Source organism: Schistocerca nitens, chromosome 2 (genome assembly GCF_023898315.1).
Source record: "Schistocerca nitens isolate TAMUIC-IGC-003100 chromosome 2, iqSchNite1.1, whole genome shotgun sequence".
NCBI lineage: Eukaryota > Metazoa > Arthropoda > Insecta > Orthoptera > Acrididae > Schistocerca > Schistocerca nitens.
Window position 1 is genome coordinate 42,533,621 of NC_064615.1, and position 16,045 is coordinate 42,549,665.

General features: G+C 54.4%; 46 non-coding genes across 46 annotated transcripts; 16 read left to right on the forward strand and 30 right to left on the reverse strand.

The window, feature by feature from the left end:
- The first annotated feature begins 250 nt into the window (after positions 1-250).
- On the forward strand, positions 251-322 carry Trnap-agg (transfer RNA proline (anticodon AGG)). Its single transcript has one exon. It is a non-coding gene; the product is annotated as a tRNA-Pro (tRNA).
- Positions 323-506: 184 nt separating this feature from the next.
- On the reverse strand, positions 507-579 carry Trnav-aac (transfer RNA valine (anticodon AAC)). The gene has a single exon. It is a non-coding gene; the product is annotated as a tRNA-Val (tRNA).
- A 158-nt stretch (positions 580-737) lies between these two features.
- Trnav-cac (transfer RNA valine (anticodon CAC)) lies at positions 738-810 on the reverse strand. Its single transcript has one exon. It is a non-coding gene; the product is annotated as a tRNA-Val (tRNA).
- A 488-nt stretch (positions 811-1,298) lies between these two features.
- Trnap-agg (transfer RNA proline (anticodon AGG)) lies at positions 1,299-1,370 on the forward strand. Its single transcript has one exon. It is a non-coding gene; the product is annotated as a tRNA-Pro (tRNA).
- A 184-nt stretch (positions 1,371-1,554) lies between these two features.
- Trnav-aac (transfer RNA valine (anticodon AAC)) lies at positions 1,555-1,627 on the reverse strand. Its single transcript has one exon. It is a non-coding gene; the product is annotated as a tRNA-Val (tRNA).
- Positions 1,628-1,785: 158 nt separating this feature from the next.
- Positions 1,786-1,858, reverse strand: Trnav-cac (transfer RNA valine (anticodon CAC)). Its single transcript has one exon. It is a non-coding gene; the product is annotated as a tRNA-Val (tRNA).
- Positions 1,859-2,346: 488 nt separating this feature from the next.
- Positions 2,347-2,418, forward strand: Trnap-agg (transfer RNA proline (anticodon AGG)). Its single transcript has one exon. It is a non-coding gene; the product is annotated as a tRNA-Pro (tRNA).
- A 184-nt stretch (positions 2,419-2,602) lies between these two features.
- Trnav-aac (transfer RNA valine (anticodon AAC)) lies at positions 2,603-2,675 on the reverse strand. The gene has a single exon. It is a non-coding gene; the product is annotated as a tRNA-Val (tRNA).
- A 158-nt stretch (positions 2,676-2,833) lies between these two features.
- Trnav-cac (transfer RNA valine (anticodon CAC)) lies at positions 2,834-2,906 on the reverse strand. The gene has a single exon. It is a non-coding gene; the product is annotated as a tRNA-Val (tRNA).
- A 488-nt stretch (positions 2,907-3,394) lies between these two features.
- Trnap-agg (transfer RNA proline (anticodon AGG)) lies at positions 3,395-3,466 on the forward strand. The gene has a single exon. It is a non-coding gene; the product is annotated as a tRNA-Pro (tRNA).
- A 184-nt stretch (positions 3,467-3,650) lies between these two features.
- Trnav-aac (transfer RNA valine (anticodon AAC)) lies at positions 3,651-3,723 on the reverse strand. The gene has a single exon. It is a non-coding gene; the product is annotated as a tRNA-Val (tRNA).
- Positions 3,724-3,881: 158 nt separating this feature from the next.
- Positions 3,882-3,954, reverse strand: Trnav-cac (transfer RNA valine (anticodon CAC)). The gene has a single exon. It is a non-coding gene; the product is annotated as a tRNA-Val (tRNA).
- Positions 3,955-4,442: 488 nt separating this feature from the next.
- Trnap-agg (transfer RNA proline (anticodon AGG)) lies at positions 4,443-4,514 on the forward strand. The gene has a single exon. It is a non-coding gene; the product is annotated as a tRNA-Pro (tRNA).
- A 184-nt stretch (positions 4,515-4,698) lies between these two features.
- Positions 4,699-4,771, reverse strand: Trnav-aac (transfer RNA valine (anticodon AAC)). Its single transcript has one exon. It is a non-coding gene; the product is annotated as a tRNA-Val (tRNA).
- A 158-nt stretch (positions 4,772-4,929) lies between these two features.
- Positions 4,930-5,002, reverse strand: Trnav-cac (transfer RNA valine (anticodon CAC)). Its single transcript has one exon. It is a non-coding gene; the product is annotated as a tRNA-Val (tRNA).
- Positions 5,003-5,490: 488 nt separating this feature from the next.
- On the forward strand, positions 5,491-5,562 carry Trnap-agg (transfer RNA proline (anticodon AGG)). The gene has a single exon. It is a non-coding gene; the product is annotated as a tRNA-Pro (tRNA).
- Positions 5,563-5,746: 184 nt separating this feature from the next.
- On the reverse strand, positions 5,747-5,819 carry Trnav-aac (transfer RNA valine (anticodon AAC)). The gene has a single exon. It is a non-coding gene; the product is annotated as a tRNA-Val (tRNA).
- A 158-nt stretch (positions 5,820-5,977) lies between these two features.
- Positions 5,978-6,050, reverse strand: Trnav-cac (transfer RNA valine (anticodon CAC)). The gene has a single exon. It is a non-coding gene; the product is annotated as a tRNA-Val (tRNA).
- A 488-nt stretch (positions 6,051-6,538) lies between these two features.
- Positions 6,539-6,610, forward strand: Trnap-agg (transfer RNA proline (anticodon AGG)). Its single transcript has one exon. It is a non-coding gene; the product is annotated as a tRNA-Pro (tRNA).
- A 184-nt stretch (positions 6,611-6,794) lies between these two features.
- Trnav-aac (transfer RNA valine (anticodon AAC)) lies at positions 6,795-6,867 on the reverse strand. Its single transcript has one exon. It is a non-coding gene; the product is annotated as a tRNA-Val (tRNA).
- Positions 6,868-7,025: 158 nt separating this feature from the next.
- Positions 7,026-7,098, reverse strand: Trnav-cac (transfer RNA valine (anticodon CAC)). The gene has a single exon. It is a non-coding gene; the product is annotated as a tRNA-Val (tRNA).
- Positions 7,099-7,586: 488 nt separating this feature from the next.
- Positions 7,587-7,658, forward strand: Trnap-agg (transfer RNA proline (anticodon AGG)). The gene has a single exon. It is a non-coding gene; the product is annotated as a tRNA-Pro (tRNA).
- Positions 7,659-7,842: 184 nt separating this feature from the next.
- Positions 7,843-7,915, reverse strand: Trnav-aac (transfer RNA valine (anticodon AAC)). Its single transcript has one exon. It is a non-coding gene; the product is annotated as a tRNA-Val (tRNA).
- A 158-nt stretch (positions 7,916-8,073) lies between these two features.
- Trnav-cac (transfer RNA valine (anticodon CAC)) lies at positions 8,074-8,146 on the reverse strand. Its single transcript has one exon. It is a non-coding gene; the product is annotated as a tRNA-Val (tRNA).
- A 332-nt stretch (positions 8,147-8,478) lies between these two features.
- On the forward strand, positions 8,479-8,550 carry Trnap-agg (transfer RNA proline (anticodon AGG)). The gene has a single exon. It is a non-coding gene; the product is annotated as a tRNA-Pro (tRNA).
- Positions 8,551-8,734: 184 nt separating this feature from the next.
- Trnav-aac (transfer RNA valine (anticodon AAC)) lies at positions 8,735-8,807 on the reverse strand. The gene has a single exon. It is a non-coding gene; the product is annotated as a tRNA-Val (tRNA).
- A 158-nt stretch (positions 8,808-8,965) lies between these two features.
- Positions 8,966-9,038, reverse strand: Trnav-cac (transfer RNA valine (anticodon CAC)). The gene has a single exon. It is a non-coding gene; the product is annotated as a tRNA-Val (tRNA).
- A 488-nt stretch (positions 9,039-9,526) lies between these two features.
- On the forward strand, positions 9,527-9,598 carry Trnap-agg (transfer RNA proline (anticodon AGG)). The gene has a single exon. It is a non-coding gene; the product is annotated as a tRNA-Pro (tRNA).
- A 184-nt stretch (positions 9,599-9,782) lies between these two features.
- Trnav-aac (transfer RNA valine (anticodon AAC)) lies at positions 9,783-9,855 on the reverse strand. Its single transcript has one exon. It is a non-coding gene; the product is annotated as a tRNA-Val (tRNA).
- A 158-nt stretch (positions 9,856-10,013) lies between these two features.
- On the reverse strand, positions 10,014-10,086 carry Trnav-cac (transfer RNA valine (anticodon CAC)). Its single transcript has one exon. It is a non-coding gene; the product is annotated as a tRNA-Val (tRNA).
- A 488-nt stretch (positions 10,087-10,574) lies between these two features.
- On the forward strand, positions 10,575-10,646 carry Trnap-agg (transfer RNA proline (anticodon AGG)). The gene has a single exon. It is a non-coding gene; the product is annotated as a tRNA-Pro (tRNA).
- Positions 10,647-10,830: 184 nt separating this feature from the next.
- Positions 10,831-10,903, reverse strand: Trnav-aac (transfer RNA valine (anticodon AAC)). The gene has a single exon. It is a non-coding gene; the product is annotated as a tRNA-Val (tRNA).
- A 158-nt stretch (positions 10,904-11,061) lies between these two features.
- Positions 11,062-11,134, reverse strand: Trnav-cac (transfer RNA valine (anticodon CAC)). The gene has a single exon. It is a non-coding gene; the product is annotated as a tRNA-Val (tRNA).
- A 488-nt stretch (positions 11,135-11,622) lies between these two features.
- On the forward strand, positions 11,623-11,694 carry Trnap-agg (transfer RNA proline (anticodon AGG)). Its single transcript has one exon. It is a non-coding gene; the product is annotated as a tRNA-Pro (tRNA).
- Positions 11,695-11,878: 184 nt separating this feature from the next.
- Positions 11,879-11,951, reverse strand: Trnav-aac (transfer RNA valine (anticodon AAC)). The gene has a single exon. It is a non-coding gene; the product is annotated as a tRNA-Val (tRNA).
- A 158-nt stretch (positions 11,952-12,109) lies between these two features.
- On the reverse strand, positions 12,110-12,182 carry Trnav-cac (transfer RNA valine (anticodon CAC)). The gene has a single exon. It is a non-coding gene; the product is annotated as a tRNA-Val (tRNA).
- Positions 12,183-12,670: 488 nt separating this feature from the next.
- Trnap-agg (transfer RNA proline (anticodon AGG)) lies at positions 12,671-12,742 on the forward strand. The gene has a single exon. It is a non-coding gene; the product is annotated as a tRNA-Pro (tRNA).
- A 184-nt stretch (positions 12,743-12,926) lies between these two features.
- Positions 12,927-12,999, reverse strand: Trnav-aac (transfer RNA valine (anticodon AAC)). Its single transcript has one exon. It is a non-coding gene; the product is annotated as a tRNA-Val (tRNA).
- Positions 13,000-13,157: 158 nt separating this feature from the next.
- On the reverse strand, positions 13,158-13,230 carry Trnav-cac (transfer RNA valine (anticodon CAC)). The gene has a single exon. It is a non-coding gene; the product is annotated as a tRNA-Val (tRNA).
- Positions 13,231-13,718: 488 nt separating this feature from the next.
- Trnap-agg (transfer RNA proline (anticodon AGG)) lies at positions 13,719-13,790 on the forward strand. The gene has a single exon. It is a non-coding gene; the product is annotated as a tRNA-Pro (tRNA).
- Positions 13,791-13,974: 184 nt separating this feature from the next.
- On the reverse strand, positions 13,975-14,047 carry Trnav-aac (transfer RNA valine (anticodon AAC)). Its single transcript has one exon. It is a non-coding gene; the product is annotated as a tRNA-Val (tRNA).
- A 158-nt stretch (positions 14,048-14,205) lies between these two features.
- Trnav-cac (transfer RNA valine (anticodon CAC)) lies at positions 14,206-14,278 on the reverse strand. Its single transcript has one exon. It is a non-coding gene; the product is annotated as a tRNA-Val (tRNA).
- Positions 14,279-14,766: 488 nt separating this feature from the next.
- Trnap-agg (transfer RNA proline (anticodon AGG)) lies at positions 14,767-14,838 on the forward strand. The gene has a single exon. It is a non-coding gene; the product is annotated as a tRNA-Pro (tRNA).
- A 184-nt stretch (positions 14,839-15,022) lies between these two features.
- Positions 15,023-15,095, reverse strand: Trnav-aac (transfer RNA valine (anticodon AAC)). The gene has a single exon. It is a non-coding gene; the product is annotated as a tRNA-Val (tRNA).
- A 158-nt stretch (positions 15,096-15,253) lies between these two features.
- Trnav-cac (transfer RNA valine (anticodon CAC)) lies at positions 15,254-15,326 on the reverse strand. Its single transcript has one exon. It is a non-coding gene; the product is annotated as a tRNA-Val (tRNA).
- Positions 15,327-15,814: 488 nt separating this feature from the next.
- Trnap-agg (transfer RNA proline (anticodon AGG)) lies at positions 15,815-15,886 on the forward strand. The gene has a single exon. It is a non-coding gene; the product is annotated as a tRNA-Pro (tRNA).
- Positions 15,887-16,045: the final 159 nt, after the last annotated feature.

Here is a 16,045-nt window from a genome sequence, read left to right on the forward strand (position 1 = left end):
CAGTGCGAGCCCAGCTGCAGCTTTACATGAAGATGCCAATAGCGCTGGGAGGCCGCCGACCGCGGGCCACGGCACCTCCGAGAACGGTGCTGCCCATGACCCATTGTGTCGCTACACAGTCTGTCGAAGAACAGCACTGCCGGCAGAGAGCACCTCCCCCATCCCGCCAGCCGCACCAGACTCGAAGAGCACCCTGGACGACTTCGAGGGACGCAGTTTGCTGGAATATTTGGCGCTCGCGCTGTCACAGGGCTCGTTGGTCTAGGGGTATGATTCCTGCTTAGGGTGCAGGAGGTCCCGGGTTCAAATCCCGGACGAGCCCTAGCGTTTTGTGCAAACTGGTCGCACGTCGGTGGCTGAGTCAGCGCAAAAAACTGCCCGTCAATGTAAAGCTAATTTCATATTTGCTCTAAGGAACTGACACTCTGGTCCGTCGTATGAAGGCGATTACCAAGGTTTCGGTACAGATCGTAGCAAATGCTTGTCGGTTTAAAGTGATGAAAAAGTGTTTCCGCCCGGGATCGAACCGGGAACCTTCTGCGTGTTAGGCTGACGTGATAACCGCTACACCACGGAAACTACTGCTTTCAGGCTTGCTTCACAGACAACTTGTAACAAGGTTGCCATCGTAACTTAAAAATTCAATAAATGCGGCACTTGCATGACGAAGGTACATGCAGCAGATCCACACATGACGTGGCTCACTGGAGTAGTATGCGACATAGGCAGGAAAATACTGTTCCCGCCCGGGATCGAACCGGGGACCTTCTGCGTGTGAAGCAGACGTGACAACCGCTACACTACGGAAACGACGGACACGCTCACTCCATCCTTGTACACTCGAAGGCGCCTCAGCCTTTCTTTGGCCCGCGCATGCACACACCATAGTTCTTTTGACAGCCTAAAACCCATCGCTGCCGAGGGCTCAACAAGTCTTCGGGGTGCTCGAGAGGGTGTCTGTCGTAGCATCCCGAACGAGATAGCGGCGTTTCGCGCAGTCGTTATTGCAAGTCACATTAGCAAAAACAATCACCTCCTTAGCAGCAGGCAGTGCGAGCCCAGCTGCAGCTTTACATGAAGATGCCAATAGCGCTGGGAGGCCGCCGACCGCGGGCCACGGCACCTCCGAGAACGGTGCTGCCCATGACCCATTGTGTCGCTACACAGTCTGTCGAAGAACAGCACTGCCGGCAGAGAGCACCTCCCCCATCCCGCCAGCCGCACCAGACTCGAAGAGCACCCTGGACGACTTCGAGGGACGCAGTTTGCTGGAATATTTGGCGCTCGCGCTGTCACAGGGCTCGTTGGTCTAGGGGTATGATTCCTGCTTAGGGTGCAGGAGGTCCCGGGTTCAAATCCCGGACGAGCCCTAGCGTTTTGTGCAAACTGGTCGCACGTCGGTGGCTGAGTCAGCGCAAAAAACTGCCCGTCAATGTAAAGCTAATTTCATATTTGCTCTAAGGAACTGACACTCTGGTCCGTCGTATGAAGGCGATTACCAAGGTTTCGGTACAGATCGTAGCAAATGCTTGTCGGTTTAAAGTGATGAAAAAGTGTTTCCGCCCGGGATCGAACCGGGAACCTTCTGCGTGTTAGGCTGACGTGATAACCGCTACACCACGGAAACTACTGCTTTCAGGCTTGCTTCACAGACAACTTGTAACAAGGTTGCCATCGTAACTTAAAAATTCAATAAATGCGGCACTTGCATGACGAAGGTACATGCAGCAGATCCACACATGACGTGGCTCACTGGAGTAGTATGCGACATAGGCAGGAAAATACTGTTCCCGCCCGGGATCGAACCGGGGACCTTCTGCGTGTGAAGCAGACGTGACAACCGCTACACTACGGAAACGACGGACACGCTCACTCCATCCTTGTACACTCGAAGGCGCCTCAGCCTTTCTTTGGCCCGCGCATGCACACACCATAGTTCTTTTGACAGCCTAAAACCCATCGCTGCCGAGGGCTCAACAAGTCTTCGGGGTGCTCGAGAGGGTGTCTGTCGTAGCATCCCGAACGAGATAGCGGCGTTTCGCGCAGTCGTTATTGCAAGTCACATTAGCAAAAACAATCACCTCCTTAGCAGCAGGCAGTGCGAGCCCAGCTGCAGCTTTACATGAAGATGCCAATAGCGCTGGGAGGCCGCCGACCGCGGGCCACGGCACCTCCGAGAACGGTGCTGCCCATGACCCATTGTGTCGCTACACAGTCTGTCGAAGAACAGCACTGCCGGCAGAGAGCACCTCCCCCATCCCGCCAGCCGCACCAGACTCGAAGAGCACCCTGGACGACTTCGAGGGACGCAGTTTGCTGGAATATTTGGCGCTCGCGCTGTCACAGGGCTCGTTGGTCTAGGGGTATGATTCCTGCTTAGGGTGCAGGAGGTCCCGGGTTCAAATCCCGGACGAGCCCTAGCGTTTTGTGCAAACTGGTCGCACGTCGGTGGCTGAGTCAGCGCAAAAAACTGCCCGTCAATGTAAAGCTAATTTCATATTTGCTCTAAGGAACTGACCCTCTGGTCCGACGTATGAAGGTGATTACCAAGGTTTCGGTACAGATCGTAGCAAATGCTTGTCGGTTTAAAGTGATGAAAAAGTGTTTCCGCCCGGGATCGAACCGGGGACCTTCTGCGTGTTAGGCAGACGTGATAACCGCTACACCACGGAAACTACTGCTTTCAGGCTTGCTTCACAGACAACTTGTAACAAGGTTGCCATCGTAACTTAAAAATTCAATAAATGCGGCACTTGCATGACGAAGGTACATGCAGCAGATCCACACATGACGTGGCTCACTGGAGTAGTATGCGACATAGGCAGGAAAATACTGTTCCCGCCCGGGATCGAACCGGGGACCTTCTGCGTGTGAAGCAGACGTGATAACCGCTACACTACGGAAACGACGGACACGCTCACTCCATCCTTGTACACTCGAAGGCGCCTCAGCCTTTCTTTGGCCCGCGCATGCACACACCATAGTTCTATTGACAGCCTAAAACCCATCGCTGCCGAGGGCTCAACAAGTCTTCGGGGTGCTCGAGAGGGTGTCTGTCGTAGCATCCCGAACGAGATAGCGGCGTTTCGCGCAGTCGTTATTGCAAGTCACATTAGCAAAAACAATCACCTCCTTAGCAGCAGGCAGTGCGAGCCCAGCTGCAGCTTTACATGAAGATGCCAATAGCGCTGGGAGGCCGCCGACCGCGGGCCACGGCACCTCCGAGAACGGTGCTGCCCATGACCCATTGTGTCGCTACACAGTCTGTCGAAGAACAGCACTGCCGGCAGAGAGCACCTCCCCCATCCCGCCAGCCGCACCAGACTCGAAGAGCACCCTGGACGACTTCGAGGGACGCAGTTTGCTGGAATATTTGGCGCTCGCGCTGTCACAGGGCTCGTTGGTCTAGGGGTATGATTCCTGCTTAGGGTGCAGGAGGTCCCGGGTTCAAATCCCGGACGAGCCCTAGCGTTTTGTGCAAACTGGTCGCACGTCGGTGGCTGAGTCAGCGCAAAAAACTGCCCGTCAATGTAAAGCTAATTTCATATTTGCTCTAAGGAACTGACCCTCTGGTCCGTCGTATGAAGGCGATTACCAAGGTTTCGGTACAGATCGTAGCAAATGCTTGTCGGTTTAAAGTGATGAAAAAGTGTTTCCGCCAGGGATCGAACCGGGAACCTTCTGCGTGTTAGGCTGACGTGATAACCGCTACACCACGGAAACTACTGCTTTCAGGCTTGCTTCACAGACAACTTGTAACAAGGTTGCCATCGTAACTTAAAAATTCAATAAATGCGGCACTTGCATGACGAAGGTACATGCAGCAGATCCACACATGACGTGGCTCACTGGAGTAGTATGCGACATAGGCAGGAAAATACTGTTCCCGCCCGGGATCGAACCGGGGACCTTCTGCGTGTGAAGCAGACGTGACAACCGCTACACTACGGAAACGACGGACACGCTCACTCCATCCTTGTAGACTCGAAGGCGCCTCAGCCTTTCTTTGGCCCGCGCATGCACACACCATAGTTCTTTTGACAGCCTAAAACCCATCGCTGCCGAGGGCTCAACAAGTCTTCGGGGTGCTCGAGAGGGTGTCTGTCGTAGCATCCCGAACGAGATAGCGGCGTTTCGCGCAGTCGTTATTGCAAGTCACATTAGCAAAAACAATCACCTCCTTAGCAGCAGGCAGTGCGAGCCCAGCTGCAGCTTTACATGAAGATGCCAATAGCGCTGGGAGGCCGCCGACCGCGGGCCACGGCACCTCCGAGAACGGTGCTGCCCATGACCCATTGTGTCGCTACACAGTCTGTCGAAGAACAGCACTGCCGGCAGAGAGCACCTCCCCCATCCCGCCAGCCGCACCAGACTCGAAGAGCACCCTGGACGACTTCGAGGGACGCAGTTTGCTGGAATATTTGGCGCTCGCGCTGTCACAGGGCTCGTTGGTCTAGGGGTATGATTCCTGCTTAGGGTGCAGGAGGTCCCGGGTTCAAATCCCGGACGAGCCCTAGCGTTTTGTGCAAACTGGTCGCACGTCGGTGGCTGAGTCAGCGCAAAAAACTGCCCGTCAATGTAAAGCTAATTTCATATTTGCTCTAAGGAACTGACCCTCTGGTCCGACGTATGAAGGTGATTACCAAGGTTTCGGTACAGATCGTAGCAAATGCTTGTCGGTTTAAAGTGATGAAAAAGTGTTTCCGCCCGGGATCGAACCGGGGACCTTCTGCGTGTTAGGCAGACGTGATAACCGCTACACCACGGAAACTACTGCTTTCAGGCTTGCTTCACAGACAACTTGTAACAAGGTTGCCATCGTAACTTAAAAATTCAATAAATGCGGCACTTGCATGACGAAGGTACATGCAGCAGATCCACACATGACGTGGCTCACTGGAGTAGTATGCGACATAGGCAGGAAAATACTGTTCCCGCCCGGGATCGAACCGGGGACCTTCTGCGTGTGAAGCAGACGTGATAACCGCTACACTACGGAAACGACGGACACGCTCACTCCATCCTTGTACACTCGAAGGCGCCTCAGCCTTTCTTTGGCCCGCGCATGCACACACCATAGTTCTTTTGACAGCCTAAAACCCATCGCTGCCGAGGGCTCAACAAGTCTTCGGGGTGCTCGAGAGGGTGTCTGTCGTAGCATCCCGAACGAGATAGCGGCGTTTCGCGCAGTCGTTATTGCAAGTCACATTAGCAAAAACAATCACCTCCTTAGCAGCAGGCAGTGCGAGCCCAGCTGCAGCTTTACATGAAGATGCCAATAGCGCTGGGAGGCCGCCGACCGCGGGCCACGGCACCTCCGAGAACGGTGCTGCCCATGACCCATTGTGTCGCTACACAGTCTGTCGAAGAACAGCACTGCCGGCAGAGAGCACCTCCCCCATCCCGCCAGCCGCACCAGACTCGAAGAGCACCCTGGACGACTTCGAGGGACGCAGTTTGCTGGAATATTTGGCGCTCGCGCTGTCACAGGGCTCGTTGGTCTAGGGGTATGATTCCTGCTTAGGGTGCAGGAGGTCCCGGGTTCAAATCCCGGACGAGCCCTAGCGTTTTGTGCAAACTGGTCGCACGTCGGTGGCTGAGTCAGCGCAAAAAACTGCCCGTCAATGTAAAGCTAATTTCATATTTGCTCTAAGGAACTGACCCTCTGGTCCGACGTATGAAGGTGATTACCAAGGTTTCGGTACAGATCGTAGCAAATGCTTGTCGGTTTAAAGTGATGAAAAAGTGTTTCCGCCCGGGATCGAACCGGGGACCTTCTGCGTGTTAGGCAGAAGTGATAACCGCTACACCACGGAAACTACTGCTTTCAGGCTTGCTTCACAGACAACTTGTAACAAGGTTGCCATCGTAACTTAAAAATTCAATAAATGCGGCACTTGCATGACGAAGGTACATGCAGCAGATCCACACATGACGTGGCTCACTGGAGTAGTATGCGACATAGGCAGGAAAATACTGTTCCCGCCCGGGATCGAACCGGGGACCTTCTGCGTGTGAAGCAGACGTGATAACCGCTACACTACGGAAACGACGGACACGCTCACTCCATCCTTGTACACTCGAAGGCGCCTCAGCCTTTCTTTGGCCCGCGCATGCACACACCATAGTTCTTTTGACAGCCTAAAACCCATCGCTGCCGAGGGCTCAACAAGTCTTCGGGGTGCTCGAGAGGGTGTCTGTCGTAGCATCCCGAACGAGATAGCGGCGTTTCGCGCAGTCGTTATTGCAAGTCACATTAGCAAAAACAATCACCTCCTTAGCAGCAGGCAGTGCGAGCCCAGCTGCAGCTTTACATGAAGATGCCAATAGCGCTGGGAGGCCGCCGACCGCGGGCCACGGCACCTCCGAGAACGGTGCTGCCCATGACCCATTGTGTCGCTACACAGTCTGTCGAAGAACAGCACTGCCGGCAGAGAGCACCTCCCCCATCCCGCCAGCCGCACCAGACTCGAAGAGCACCCTGGACGACTTCGAGGGACGCAGTTTGCTGGAATATTTGGCGCTCGCGCTGTCACAGGGCTCGTTGGTCTAGGGGTATGATTCCTGCTTAGGGTGCAGGAGGTCCCGGGTTCAAATCCCGGACGAGCCCTAGCGTTTTGTGCAAACTGGTCGCACGCCGGTGGCTGAGTCAGCGCAAAAAACTGCCCGTCAATGTAAAGCTAATTTCATATTTGCTCTAAGGAACTGACCCTCTGGTCCGACGTATGAAGGTGATTACCAAGGTTTCGGTACAGATCGTAGCAAATGCTTGTCGGTTTAAAGTGATGAAAAAGTGTTTCCGCCCGGGATCGAACCGGGGACCTTCTGCGTGTTAGGCAGAAGTGATAACCGCTACACCACGGAAACTACTGCTTTCAGGCTTGCTTCACAGACAACTTGTAACAAGGTTGCCATCGTAACTTAAAAATTCAATAAATGCGGCACTTGCATGACGAAGGTACATGCAGCAGATCCACACATGACGTGGCTCACTGCAGTAGTATGCGACATAGGCAGGAAAATACTGTTCCCGCCCGGGATCGAACCGGGGACCTTCTGCGTGTGAAGCAGACGTGATAACCGCTACACTACGGAAACGACGGACACGCTCACTCCATCCTTGTACACTCGAAGGCGCCTCAGCCTTTCTTTGGCCCGCGCATGCACACACCATAGTTCTTTTGACAGCCTAAAACCCATCGCTGCCGAGGGCTCAACAAGTCTTCGGGGTGCTCGAGAGGGTGTCTGTCGTAGCATCCCGAACGAGATAGCGGCGTTTCGCGCAGTCGTTATTGCAAGTCACATTAGCAAAAACAATCACCTCCTTAGCAGCAGGCAGTGCGAGCCCAGCTGCAGCTTTACATGAAGATGCCAATAGCGCTGGGAGGCCGCCGACCGCGGGCCACGGCACCTCCGAGAACGGTGCTGCCCATGACCCATTGTGTCGCTACACAGTCTGTCGAAGAACAGCACTGCCGGCAGAGAGCACCTCCCCCATCCCGCCAGCCGCACCAGACTCGAAGAGCACCCTGGACGACTTCGAGGGACGCAGTTTGCTGGAATATTTGGCGCTCGCGCTGTCACAGGGCTCGTTGGTCTAGGGGTATGATTCCTGCTTAGGGTGCAGGAGGTCCCGGGTTCAAATCCCGGACGAGCCCTAGCGTTTTGTGCAAACTGGTCGCACGTCGGTGGCTGAGTCAGCGCAAAAAACTGCCCGTCAATGTAAAGCTAATTTCATATATGCTCTAAGGAACTGACCCTCTGGTCCGACGTATGAAGGTGATTACCAAGGTTTCGGTACAGATCGTAGCAAATGCTTGTCGGTTTAAAGTGATGAAAAAGTGTTTCCGCCCGGGATCGAACCGGGGACCTTCTGCGTGTTAGGCAGACGTGATAACCGCTACACCACGGAAACTACTGCTTTCAGGCTTGCTTCACAGACAACTTGTAACAAGGTTGCCATCGTAACTTAAAAATTCAATAAATGCGGCACTTGCATGACGAAGGTACATGCAGCAGATCCACACATGACGTGGCTCACTGGAGTAGTATGCGACATAGGCAGGAAAATACTGTTCCCGCCCGGGATCGAACCGGGGACCTTCTGCGTGTGAAGCAGACGTGATAACCGCTACACTACGGAAACGACGGACACGCTCACTCCATCCTTGTACACTCGAAGGCGCCTCAGCCTTTCTTTGGCCCGCGCATGCACACACCATAGTTCTATTGACAGCCTAAAACCCATCGCTGCCGAGGGCTCAACAAGTCTTCGGGGTGCTCGAGAGGGTGTCTGTCGTAGCATCCCGAACGAGATAGCGGCGTTTCGCGCAGTCGTTATTGCAAGTCACATTAGCAAAAACAATCACCTCCTTAGCAGCAGGCAGTGCGAGCCCAGCCGCACCAGACTCGAAGAGCACCCTGGACGACTTCGAGGGACGCAGTTTGCTGGAATATTTGGCGCTCGCGCTGTCACAGGGCTCGTTGGTCTAGGGGTATGATTCCTGCTTAGGGTGCAGGAGGTCCCGGGTTCAAATCCCGGACGAGCCCTAGCGTTTTGTGCAAACTGGTCGCACGTCGGTGGCTGAGTCAGCGCAAAAAACTGCCCGTCAATGTAAAGCTAATTTCATATATGCTCTAAGGAACTGACCCTCTGGTCCGACGTATGAAGGTGATTACCAAGGTTTCGGTACAGATCGTAGCAAATGCTTGTCGGTTTAAAGTGATGAAAAAGTGTTTCCGCCCGGGATCGAACCGGGGACCTTCTGCGTGTTAGGCAGACGTGATAACCGCTACACCACGGAAACTACTGCTTTCAGGCTTGCTTCACAGACAACTTGTAACAAGGTTGCCATCGTAACTTAAAAATTCAATAAATGCGGCACTTGCATGACGAAGGTACATGCAGCAGATCCACACATGACGTGGCTCACTGGAGTAGTATGCGACATAGGCAGGAAAATACTGTTCCCGCCCGGGATCGAACCGGGGACCTTCTGCGTGTGAAGCAGACGTGATAACCGCTACACTACGGAAACGACGGACACGCTCACTCCATCCTTGTACACTCGAAGGCGCCTCAGCCTTTCTTTGGCCCGCGCATGCACACACCATAGTTCTATTGACAGCCTAAAACCCATCGCTGCCGAGGGCTCAACAAGTCTTCGGGGTGCTCGAGAGGGTGTCTGTCGTAGCATCCCGAACGAGATAGCGGCGTTTCGCGCAGTCGTTATTGCAAGTCACATTAGCAAAAACAATCACCTCCTTAGCAGCAGGCAGTGCGAGCCCAGCTGCAGCTTTACATGAAGATGCCAATAGCGCTGGGAGGCCGCCGACCGCGGGCCACGGCACCTCCGAGAACGGTGCTGCCCATGACCCATTGTGTCGCTACACAGTCTGTCGAAGAACAGCACTGCCGGCAGAGAGCACCTCCCCCATCCCGCCAGCCGCACCAGACTCGAAGAGCACCCTGGACGACTTCGAGGGACGCAGTTTGCTGGAATATTTGGCGCTCGCGCTGTCACAGGGCTCGTTGGTCTAGGGGTATGATTCCTGCTTAGGGTGCAGGAGGTCCCGGGTTCAAATCCCGGACGAGCCCTAGCGTTTTGTGCAAACTGGTCGCACGTCGGTGGCTGAGTCAGCGCAAAAAACTGCCCGTCAATGTAAAGCTAATTTCATATTTGCTCTAAGGAACTGACCCTCTGGTCCGTCGTATGAAGGCGATTACCAAGGTTTCGGTACAGATCGTAGCAAATGCTTGTCGGTTTAAAGTGATGAAAAAGTGTTCCCGCCAGGGATCGAACCGGGAACCTTCTGCGTGTTAGGCTGACGTGATAACCGCTACACCACGGAAACTACTGCTTTCAGGCTTGCTTCACAGACAACTTGTAACAAGGTTGCCATCGTAACTTAAAAATTCAATAAATGCGGCACTTGCATGACGAAGGTACATGCAGCAGATCCACACATGACGTGGCTCACTGGAGTAGTATGCGACATAGGCAGGAAAATACTGTTCCCGCCCGGGATCGAACCGGGGACCTTCTGCGTGTGAAGCAGACGTGACAACCGCTACACTACGGAAACGACGGACACGCTCACTCCATCCTTGTACACTCGAAGGCGCCTCAGCCTTTCTTTGGCCCGCGCATGCACACACCATAGTTCTTTTGACAGCCTAAAACCCATCGCTGCCGAGGGCTCAACAAGTCTTCGGGGTGCTCGAGACGGTGTCTGTCGTAGCATCCCGAACGAGATAGCGGCGTTTCGCGCAGTCGTTATTGCAAGTCACATTAGCAAAAACAATCACCTCCTTAGCAGCAGGCAGTGCGAGCCCAGCTGCAGCTTTACATGAAGATGCCAATAGCGCTGGGAGGCCGCCGACCGCGGGCCACGGCACCTCCGAGAACGGTGCTGCCCATGACCCATTGTGTCGCTACACAGTCTGTCGAAGAACAGCACTGCCGGCAGAGAGCACCTCCCCCATCCCGCCAGCCGCACCAGACTCGAAGAGCACCCTGGACGACTTCGAGGGACGCAGTTTGCTGGAATATTTGGCGCTCGCGCTGTCACAGGGCTCGTTGGTCTAGGGGTATGATTCCTGCTTAGGGTGCAGGAGGTCCCGGGTTCAAATCCCGGACGAGCCCTAGCGTTTTGTGCAAACTGGTCGCACGTCGGTGGCTGAGTCAGCGCAAAAAACTGCCCGTCAATGTAAAGCTAATTTCATATTTGCTCTAAGGAACTGACCCTCTGGTCCGACGTATGAAGGTGATTACCAAGGTTTCGGTACAGATCGTAGCAAATGCTTGTCGGTTTAAAGTGATGAAAAAGTGTTTCCGCCCGGGATCGAACCGGGGACCTTCTGCGTGTTAGGCAGACGTGATAACCGCTACACCACGGAAACTACTGCTTTCAGGCTTGCTTCACAGACAACTTGTAACAAGGTTGCCATCGTAACTTAAAAATTCAATAAATGCGGCACTTGCATGACGAAGGTACATGCAGCAGATCCACACATGACGTGGCTCACTGGAGTAGTATGCGACATAGGCAGGAAAATACTGTTCCCGCCCGGGATCGAACCGGGGACCTTCTGCGTGTGAAGCAGACGTGATAACCGCTACACTACGGAAACGACGGACACGCTTACTCCATCCTTGTACACTCGAAGGCGCCTCAGCCTTTCTTTGGCCCGCGCATGCACACACCATAGTTCTTTTGACAGCCTAAAACCCATCGCTGCCGAGGGCTCAACAAGTCTTCGGGGTGCTCGAGAGGGTGTCTGTCGTAGCATCCCGAACGAGATAGCGGCGTTTCGCGCAGTCGTTATTGCAAGTCACATTAGCAAAAACAATCACCTCCTTAGCAGCAGGCAGTGCGAGCCCAGCTGCAGCTTTACATGAAGATGCCAATAGCGCTGGGAGGCCGCCGACCGCGGGCCACGGCACCTCCGAGAACGGTGCTGCCCATGACCCATTGTGTCGCTACACAGTCTGTCGAAGAACAGCACTGCCGGCAGAGAGCACCTCCCCCATCCCGCCAGCCGCACCAGACTCGAAGAGCACCCTGGACGACTTCGAGGGACGCAGTTTGCTGGAATATTTGGCGCTCGCGCTGTCACAGGGCTCGTTGGTCTAGGGGTATGATTCCTGCTTAGGGTGCAGGAGGTCCCGGGTTCAAATCCCGGACGAGCCCTAGCGTTTTGTGCAAACTGGTCGCACGTCGGTGGCTGAGTCAGCGCAAAAAACTGCCCGTCAATGTAAAGCTAATTTCATATTTGCTCTAAGGAACTGACCCTCTGGTCCGACGTATGAAGGTGATTACCAAGGTTTCGGTACAGATCGTAGCAAATGCTTGTCGGTTTAAAGTGATGAAAAAGTGTTTCCGCCCGGGATCGAACCGGGGACCTTCTGCGTGTTAGGCAGACGTGATAACCGCTACACCACGGAAACTACTGCTTTCAGGCTTGCTTCACAGACAACTTGTAACAAGGTTGCCATCGTAACTTAAAAATTCAATAAATGCGGCACTTGCATGACGAAGGTACATGCAGCAGATCCACACATGACGTGGCTCACTGGAGTAGTATGCGACATAGGCAGGAAAATACTGTTCCCGCCCGGGGTCGAACCGGGGACCTTCTGCGTGTGAAGCAGACGTGACAACCGCTACACTACGGAAACGACGGACACGCTCACTCCATCCTTGTACACTCGAAGGCGCCTCAGCCTTTCTTTGGCCCGCGCATGCACACACCATAGTTCTTTTGACAGCCTAAAACCCATCGCTGCCGAGGGCTCAACAAGTCTTCGGGGTGCTCGAGAGGGTGTCTGTCGTAGCATCCCGAACGAGATAGCGGCGTTTCGCGCAGTCGTTATTGCAAGTCACATTAGCAAAAACAATCACCTCCTTAGCAGCAGGCAGTGCGAGCCCAGCTGCAGCTTTACATGAAGATGCCAATAGCGCTGGGAGGCCGCCGACCGCGGGCCACGGCACCTCCGAGAACGGTGCTGCCCATGACCCATTGTGTCGCTACACAGTCTGTCGAAGAACAGCACTGCCGGCAGAGAGCACCTCCCCCATCCCGCCAGCCGCACCAGACTCGAAGAGCACCCTGGACGACTTCGAGGGACGCAGTTTGCTGGAATATTTGGCGCTCGCGCTGTCACAGGGCTCGTTGGTCTAGGGGTATGATTCCTGCTTAGGGTGCAGGAGGTCCCGGGTTCAAATCCCGGACGAGCCCTAGCGTTTTGTGCAAACTGGTCGCACGTCGGTGGCTGAGTTAGCGCAAAAAACTGCCCGTCAATGTAAAGCTAATTTCATATTTGCTCTAAGGAACTGACCCTCTGGTCCGACGTATGAAGGTGATTACCAAGGTTTCGGTACAGATCGTAGCAAATGCTTGTCGGTTTAAAGTGATGAAAAAGTGTTTCCGCCCGGGATCGAACCGGGGACCTTCTGCGTGTTAGGCAGAAGTGATAACCGCTACACCACGGAAACTACTGCTTTCAGGCTTGCTTCACAGACAACTTGTAACAAGGTTGCCATCGTAACTTAAAAATTCAATAAATGCGGCACTTGCATGACGAAGGTACATGCAGCAGATCCACACATGACGTGGCTCACTGGAGTAGTATGCGACATAGGCAGGAAAATACTGTTCCCGCCCGGGATCGAACCGGGGACCTTCTGCGTGTGAAGCAGACGTGATAACCGCTACACTACGGAAACGACGGACACGCTCACTCCATCCTTGTACACTCGAAGGCGCCTCAGCCTTTCTTTGGCCCGCGCATGCACACACCATAGTTCTTTTGACAGCCTAAAACCCATCGCTGCCGAGGGCTCAACAAGTCTTCGGGGTGCTCGAGAGGGTGTCTGTCGTAGCATCCCGAACGAGATAGCGGCGTTTCGCGCAGTCGTTATTGCAAGTCACATTAGCAAAAACAATCACCTCCTTAGCAGCAGGCAGTGCGAGCCCAGCTGCAGCTTTACATGAAGATGCCAATAGCGCTGGGAGGCCGCCGACCGCGGGCCACGGCACCTCCGAGAACGGTGCTGCCCATGACCCATTGTGTCGCTACACAGTCTGTCGAAGAACAGCACTGCCGGCAGAGAGCACCTCCCCCATCCCGCCAGCCGCACCAGACTCGAAGAGCACCCTGGACGACTTCGAGGGACGCAGTTTGCTGGAATATTTGGCGCTCGCGCTGTCACAGGGCTCGTTGGTCTAGGGGTATGATTCCTGCTTAGGGTGCAGGAGGTCCCGGGTTCAAATCCCGGACGAGCCCTAGCGTTTTGTGCAAACTGGTCGCACGTCGGTGGCTGAGTCAGCGCAAAAAACTGCCCGTCAATGTAAAGCTAATTTCATATTTGCTCTAAGGAACTGACCCTCTGGTCCGACGTATGAAGGTGATTACCAAGGTTTCGGTACAGATCGTAGCAAATGCTTGTCGGTTTAAAGTGATGAAAAAGTGTTTCCGCCCGGGATCGAACCGGGGACCTTCTGCGTGTTAGGCAGACGTGATAACCGCTACACCACGGAAACTACTGCTTTCAGGCTTGCTTCACAGACAACTTGTAACAAGGTTGCCATCGTAACTTAAAAATTCAATAAATGCGGCACTTGCATGACGAAGGTACATGCAGCAGATCCACACATGACGTGGCTCACTGGAGTAGTATGCGACATAGGCAGGAAAATACTGTTCCCGCCCGGGATCGAACCGGGGACCTTCTGCGTGTGAAGCACACGTGACAACCGCTACACTACGGAAACGACGGACACGCTCACTCCATCCTTGTACACTCGAAGGCGCCTCAGCCTTTCTTTGGCCCGCGCATGCACACACCATAGTTCTTTTGACAGCCTAAAACCCATCGCTGCCGAGGGCTCAACAAGTCTTCGGGGTGCTCGAGAGGGTGTCTGTCGTAGCATCCCGAACGAGATAGCGGCGTTTCGCGCAGTCGTTATTGCAAGTCACATTAGCAAAAACAATCACCTCCTTAGCAGCAGGCAGTGCGAGCCCAGCTGCAGCTTTACATGAAGATGCCAATAGCGCTGGGAGGCCGCCGACCGCGGGCCACGGCACCTCCGAGAACGGTGCTGCCCATGACCCATTGTGTCGCTACACAGTCTGTCGAAGAACAGCACTGCCGGCAGAGAGCACCTCCCCCATCCCGCCAGCCGCACCAGACTCGAAGAGCACCCTGGACGACTTCGAGGGACGCAGTTTGCTGGAATATTTGGCGCTCGCGCTGTCACAGGGCTCGTTGGTCTAGGGGTATGATTCCTGCTTAGGGTGCAGGAGGTCCCGGGTTCAAATCCCGGACGAGCCCTAGCGTTTTGTGCAAACTGGTCGCACGTCGGTGGCTGAGTCAGCGCAAAAAACTGCCCGTCAATGTAAAGCTAATTTCATATTTGCTCTAAGGAACTGACCCTCTGGTCCGACGTATGAAGGTGATTACCAAGGTTTCGGTACAGATCGTAGCAAATGCTTGTCGGTTTAAAGTGATGAAAAAGTGTTTCCGCCCGGGATCGAACCGGGGACCTTCTGCGTGTTAGGCAGACGTGATAACCGCTACACCACGGAAACTACTGCTTTCAGGCTTGCTTCACAGACAACTTGTAACAAGGTTGCCATCGTAACTTAAAAATTCAATAAATGCGGCACTTGCATGACGAAGGTACATGCAGCAGATCCACACATGACGTGGCTCACTGGAGTAGTATGCGACATAGGCAGGAAAATACTGTTCCCGCCCGGGATCGAACCGGGGACCTTCTGCGTGTGAAGCAGACGTGATAACCGCTACACTACGGAAACGACGGACACGCTCACTCCATCCTTGTACACTCGAAGGCGCCTCAGCCTTTCTTTGGCCCGCGCATGCACACACCATAGTTCTATTGACAGCCTAAAACCCATCGCTGCCGAGGGCTCAACAAGTCTTCGGGGTGCTCGAGAGGGTGTCTGTCGTAGCATCCCGAACGAGATAGCGGCGTTTCGCGCAGTCGTTATTGCAAGTCACATTAGCAAAAACAATCACCTCCTTAGCAGCAGGCAGTGCGAGCCCAGCTGCAGCTTTACATGAAGATGCCAATAGCGCTGGGAGGCCGCCGACCGCGGGCCACGGCACCTCCGAGAACGGTGCTGCCCATGACCCATTGTGTCGCTACACAGTCTGTCGAAGAACAGCACTGCCGGCAGAGAGCACCTCCCCCATCCCGCCAGCCGCACCAGACTCGAAGAGCACCCTGGACGACTTCGAGGGACGCAGTTTGCTGGAATATTTGGCGCTCGCGCTGTCACAGGGCTCGTTGGTCTAGGGGTATGATTCCTGCTTAGGGTGCAGGAGGTCCCGGGTTCAAATCCCGGACGAGCCCTAGCGTTTTGTGCAAACTGGTCGCACGTCGGTGGCTGAGTCAGCGCAAAAAACTGCCCGTCAATGTAAAGCTAATTTCATATTTGCTCTAAGGAACTGACCCTCTGGTCCGTCGTATGAAGGCGATTACCAAGGTTTCGGTACAGATCGTAGCAAATGC